Source organism: Arvicola amphibius, chromosome 12, assembly GCF_903992535.2.
Source record: "Arvicola amphibius chromosome 12, mArvAmp1.2, whole genome shotgun sequence".
NCBI lineage: Eukaryota > Metazoa > Chordata > Mammalia > Rodentia > Cricetidae > Arvicola > Arvicola amphibius.
Window position 1 is genome coordinate 51,313,879 of NC_052058.2, and position 6,800 is coordinate 51,320,678.

The following is a 6,800-nucleotide window of genomic DNA, read 5'->3' on the forward strand; positions in this document are numbered from 1 at the left end:
TTATACTGGGTCTACATAGGAATGGGACAGCCAGCCAGGGGATGGAGGCAGGATTTGGCGGGAGCTACCCCTCACTGCTGAACTATTTCCTATAGGTAGATTCATGGCAAGAGGTCATTGCCTTCAGCAAATGAGTCTGCACCTGATTCTTGGGACCCAGTGTGGGTTTCCTGACATGGTAAGAGTCAGAGGGAAGAAGGGGTGTGGCAGGAGTAGCAACAGGGCACTGGGGAATCTTCTTGCCAAACAACATGAAATTGGTTCTTTCAACCAGAATACCTGGTTTTGGAAGCTTCCAAACTAAAGCAGTGTGGCTGTTAAAAATGAAGTCTAGTTAGGCAGTAGTGGCACACACCTTTAATCCCAGCACTCGGGAAGCAGAAGCAGGTAGATCTCTGTGAGTTTGAGGCCAGCCTGGCTTACAGAGCAAGTTCCAGGACAGGCTCCAAAAGCTACAGAAAACCCCTACCTTGAAAAAAATTAAAAATGAAGTCCTTCAATTGTCCAAATGATGTAGGTGTGTCTTCTATCTATCTGATGATTTTTATTGGTTAATTAATAAAGAAACTGCTTGGCCTGATAGGTTAGAACATAGGTGGGTGGAGTAAACAGAACAGAATGCTGGGAAGAGGGAAGTGAGGCAGATGCCTCAGGCAGATGCAATGAAGCTCCAACCCAAGATGGACGTAGGCTAGAATCTTCCTGGTAAGCTACCTCTCGTGGTGCTATACACATTACTAAATATGGGTTAATCAAATGTGGGAGTTAGCCAGTAAGAGGCTAGAGCTAATGGGCCAAGCAGTGTTTAAATGAATACAGTTTGTGTGTTATTATTTCTAAGCTAGCTATGCAGGAGCCGGGCAGGATGAAAAGCAGGCCTGCCCGCAGTTCCTCACTACATCCAAACACCCTTAATCCCCTCCTGAGTGATTCTGCCCCAACTTGATGAAGAAAGGTGCACACCTGCACCCGGGATGGAAGTTAAGTCTTGTGAGAAGCTGGTTTACCCCTAGTCCTGATAAAGGTGGGTTATGTGTGGTAAGAGAACACACCCAGCAGTAAAGCATGTGTTTGGCAGGACAGAATGTATTTGACAAAGACTACTCCCTTCACTGTGGACTATCAGCTTTTGGAACAACTTAGCCAACGTTTGCTTTCAATGTGTACTTTTTGTGGGTGTGAGCAGAGGCAGGAAACAAAGAGGAAATGATAGCTTCCAACAGTGCAAGAAATTGATCCCCATCAGCTGAATAGGAGACAGGGAAAAAGCTCTAAGCACTTAGTGGAGGCAGATAGAAGCAAACTGGATCCAACACATGATACTGTACTCCATCCTTTGGGAAGCATGAAACAAGGATTCCCCATCACACCAGTATGCCGTGACACCTTCCTTGGAGAGGGTACACTGGTACCTGTCCTCATGGAAGAGTGCCAGACAGCCTCATGTGGTGGAAAGTCCAGGAGTGGAAGATATTAGTAGGGGTGACTCTTCTCTGTATTTCCATAAAACAGAAACAGACTCCTTCTACATTCGCTTCTGTTTACTGATACTTAGCCCTGTGTTCAGCAGCAAGCTCACAAGCATAATTTTGTATGTTCCAAATAGCACTGGGGGCTGAAATAATGTTAAATAACTGGATCACAGGGCTATCCTAAAGCCAATGAGTGATAAGACACAATGGCAGATATGTGAATTCAGCAGTCAGGACACTGGGGCAAGTGGATTGTGAGTATGAAGTCATCCTAGGCTATGTAGTGAGTCTATGTTTAAAAAATAAAAATAAAAAATACAACAAGAGCTAGTTCCGGGACAGGCTCTAGAAACTACAGGGAAACCCTGTCTCAAAAAACCAAAAAAAAAAAAAATACAACAAAGCTGGTATGTGCTCCCAGGTCCCTGCTCCTAAAACTTAAACTCCTAAATCACTACTATAATAACTACAAAGATGAAAGCAAATGAAATCATTCTTCCAGCACAAAGCAATCCAGAAAACTCCAGGGTTGTATGCACACATTTATGATATATAGACAAGAAGAGAAAATATAACCAAAATATTGACAGATGTGTAAAAACTTTAGCAAAACAAAAGAGACTAATATCAAGCAAAGAGAGATCACTGTCTTAGTGTTACTACTGCTATGATAAAACATCATGACCAAAGCAACTTGGTCACAGGAGCAAAGGGTTTATTTGGCTTACAATTCCACATCATAATTCATCATCACAGGAAGTCAAGACAGTAACTCAAGCAAGAAAGGAACCTGGAGGCAGCAGATGATACAGAGGCCATGGAGGGGTGCTGTTCAAAAGCTTGCTACCCATGGCTTGCTCAGCCTGCTTTCTGATAGAACCCAGGACCGCTGCCCCCATCAATCAATAATTAAGAAAATGCCCTACAGAAAATGGAGGCATTTTCTCAACTGTGGCTCTCTCCTCTCTGATGACTCTAGCTTGTGTCAAGTTGACATAAAACTAGTCAGGACACTGTCATGCTCGTCGCCTGTCTGGCCATCTGCTGAGTTCTCGTGTTTTTGCTGGTCTTTGAGACAGTCACATAAACAGGCAAGGGGGTTGAATTGTAAGCCTTCTATAAAGACAGAACTACTAGCTGGAGAATGTAGCTCAAGCAAAAAGCTGATTGCCTAGTGTGCACACAGCCTCCAAACCACATAAGCCAACTATGGCGATACATGCCTGTAATCCCATCACTAGGGGGATAGAACCAGGAAGATCCTAAATTCAAGGTCATCCTCGGGCACACACACACACACACACACACACACACACACACACACATGGCAAAACTGCATTTGACAGTTTCTCTGTGTAACATTTCTCATGGAAATACAGGGATAAATTAAGCTAACAAGCCACTGTCCTTTAGTATATAGTCTACGCATTGACCCTGCCGTGGCACTGACATATTCTTTTTATGTATTTAGGTCAAGGTGAGCTTTTGTAACCATTTTTAAGCATCATTTTGGTGACGCAGTGTGTCTACAGACTAGGGTCTAGAGTGAGGGCAGGGCAGGACAAAGACCATTTGGAGCCAGGAAAAATATCCCCAAAGCAGAATCTGGATCCTCCCAAAGGCAGCTGACTTTAGTCCTAGGACCTACTTAGGCCCCAAACTCCTCCAGAGATGGAAGAAGAGACCCAGACAGCTTTTCTCAAAAATCCTTCACTCGAGTGCGGAAAGTGAACTTCCTTGTCCACTCAACTCACAGAGTTCCACAGTGAAGAAGTTCAGACCAGAAGAGTGCTAAAACATCCATCTGAGAACCATAACTCATCGAATTCCACAGTGCCTCCCACCTAGGGTCTGTGTTCACTCATGTTCGGTCACTCAGTGCCTAGCACAAGGGGCAGTGAATGAAGTTCAACTCTGATGCATTCAGAAGCCATCGATCTCTGCAAAATCATTGTCAAAAAAATAGTCCAGCTTCAAAGAGAAGTGTTTTAAATTCCATTTATACTTAACTTTCTCACGGGTAGCCAGTTTATTAGTGGAATGCTTCCACCTTCCCAGCTATCACACCCCAGCTTCAACCTCTCAGAATCTCTCTCTCCAACACCCTAGACCTTTGACCTCAAAGACTTTCCACCTCTACCGTCATCTCCAGCCCTTTACACCTTACCTCACGGTGTCCTTTTCAGCTCAGTCCTTCTCCTTTTCCTCTTTAGCTGTCTATCTTTTGTACAGATTACATATGACAGAAGCTCTGAGAACAAGGTAGCAAAGTTCTCTCCCACAGGAGAGGGCAAGGGTGCCAATGAAGGAGGTGTCCCGGAGTGAACAAAGGCAACATTAAGCAAAAGAGGAAAGATATACTCACCTGCAGAGGAGTTTAAGGAAAGACTACCCTGGGAGGCTAGATAAACAGAGGGGAACTAATGTTAGTTTTGCAGAGACCCAGCCTGCCACATTCTCTCCCAAACTCCCAAGAGCATCAGGAATTCTCTCTGTGTCGTGTAGTTTATCCAGCCTCCATAGAAATCAAATTGCCCAGGCAGCAGAGACCATTACCTCCTGAGTACTAAGCCAGGAAGGGGTCACAAGACTCCCTGTGTTGCAAGAGGCCTCAGGCAAAGCTAACCCCTCAGGCTTCTCCAATCACACAGCGCTGTCCACATAGAAGCTACCAGACAAGTGTGGAAATTAAGGAACAGTGGTGAGACAACAAGAACGATTCTGCTAGAACCTTGGCTGGACAGTGAGGGCGCAGACTTAAGCCTAAACATGTCCGGGGCCATGGTGGTCCGGACTCCAGCCTGGCATGACCTGCAGCCCTGAGACTTGAGCCTTTGGTTCTTTGGACAACTTTGCTGTCACCTTTAAGATCTCTTTGAATGTTCATTCTCCTTCCTTCTTCCCTAAGATCTCACCTGTGCTCAGCCACAATCTCTTGCAGAGGGGCTTCCCATAGTGCACATAGGGGGTCCCTATTTGACCTAGCATTCGAGGCCACATTTTAATAAGCATAACACATCATCCCCTTGCCACTCCAGGAAACGGTGTGACCCCAGCTCTGTAAGCACCCTTTTTCTGCTCAGAGCCAAAGGCTAAGTCTCCGCCTTCATATTGGTCAGTCAGAAAGTGACAGAAAAGAAAATTCTATCTGCTCAACAATCCTGGGGAAGTGGGCTGCAACCGCTGGGGCAGTGGTCGGACAAGAGCAAAGTTTCCAAGGACTTGGAAACTCAAGTGTGTTCTCCTTCCACTGTGCTGCTGGGAGGCCAGCCAAGGGAACCAGCTGCCTCACCAAGCTGCTTCTGAAACAGCTGAATGGGCTTCTCAGAATGGGTGCAGCTGAGCTACGGTGTGTTTATCCATGAGCTGCAGGTGGAATTTCTTCAGAGGCTAGCAATGGGAAGGTTTGAGCAGGATGGCCCCCGGGAAGGGGAAAGTCAAGGGCTGCTTTTAAAGCAATAGGATCTTTCGGAGAAAAGGTCAGGCAGATTTAATATGGCCCTTGATGGGAGACTCAAAGTGGAAATTTACCTTGACACCCAACTGCCTACCAAGGTGGTTTTCGTTATTCATAACATGTAAGTCAGAATAAGCACCCGCTGTGTGTGGGACTGTGGGCCATGTTTACAAACAACCTAAAAGGACAGATGAAAGTCTGTTTGGGAAATCTTCCAACAGCACACCCATATCCTCTGTTCATAGGCTGTGTGCTTTTGTTATGAAACCTCTCTACACCTCAGTCCCCTCACCATAGAAATAGCACCTTTGGGCTGAGAAGACGCCCCAGTTGATACATGCTTGCTTGCACAAGTGTGAGAACCCAAGTTCAGATCTCTAGAGACTACATTAAAAACTGGTCAGGTATAGCAGGCAAAAACTGAGGATTCCTGGGACACACTAGTTACCTAGACCAGCTGGAACTGGCGAGCTCTGAATTCAACAAGAGATCCTGCCTCAATAAATAAACAAAAAAAAGAGAGTGATCAAGGAAAATACCCGATATGAAGTTCAGGCCTTCACACACATGCACGTATGCATGTACATACACACATGTATAAACATACACATACACACAAAAATAAATAAAGAGTATCTATACCTGGAATAGGGAAATCCAAAATCAATGGTTTGCAGGGCATGCTAACGGTTTTGACTTTGAGTGCCTTGAAGCTGAGATTTCAAAATGGCGTCATCCAAAGGAATCAGGGGAGCAGTGTTAGGCAGTGATGATGGATGAGCTACTCTCCTCCTCTTCTTGATCTTCGGGAGAGTCCTTTCTACTTCAGGCTCTGCTAGACATGCCCTCTAGATTAAGGCTTCTTATGACAGACTGGGTTTTCCCAAAATGCTTTATAAAGACTAATTAATTGTACTAAGGTATCTATCAGCTTGGAGTGAGCGCCTAAGACATAATTAGACAACTGTCATCGAGCATATGGAAGATTAAGCCCTAAGAGCAGCTGCAGTGGGAGGTGGTGTTTTTCCTTCTGACTTCCACCTGAGGTAGCTGTGGGGAAATACAAAGAAACAAGGTAGAGAAGTGAGATGGTAGAGAAGTAATTCAAGTGTGAATGCCGCCTTATGGCCAGCATTCCCACGACAGAGCATGCTGAGACCCTGTGAGGGCTCTTTGTACTGGAGAGATCCTATCAGCTCACAACAGGTGATTCTTCGGAATTACTGAGTACTGTTTGGTAGCTTGGTATTGGCCTCAGTGAAAGTAATTACAACACAGGAATCAGTAAATGCTACCAGTGCCTTTGAGAGAAACCAATGAGAGCCTGTTGGTCAGCATGCCACTGGCTCTGACCGAAGGAAGGTTCTGGAACATAAGGCTCACAAGCCATCTCAGTACTAGAGGCTCTATCCAAGTCTCAAGTGATGAGTGAGTCTTTTTTGGTGAGAAACTACCTTCCCCTCATCTTCCAACTCTGAGTTCAGTCTTCCAAACAGGTCTACATGGTGCCCTGGCCTCCTCACCAAGCCCTCCTTTCTCACTTGAGGCTATGCCAGAATGAGGATTTCACAGTCTGGAACTCAGTGGACTCTCTCTTTGCCCCTACAATGTTCTCTCTCTGCTCCATCTTCCCATCTTTAGTTCCCAACCTCAGAGTTACTTCTTTTGAAGTCCTCCTTTAAACTTTACTATCTTCTGTGTGTGAAAGAGATTTATAAAGTAGGTGAGCGGGTCTCCTGTCTGCCCAGTACTACAATGAGTGCCAGAGACGATCTAGACAAGTTCCCAAGCCCAGGTCTTCCACATGTCACCATCCTCCCACGATATCCTCTTAGTCCCAGATAAAGTCAAGAGCTGATCCTCACTCCTTC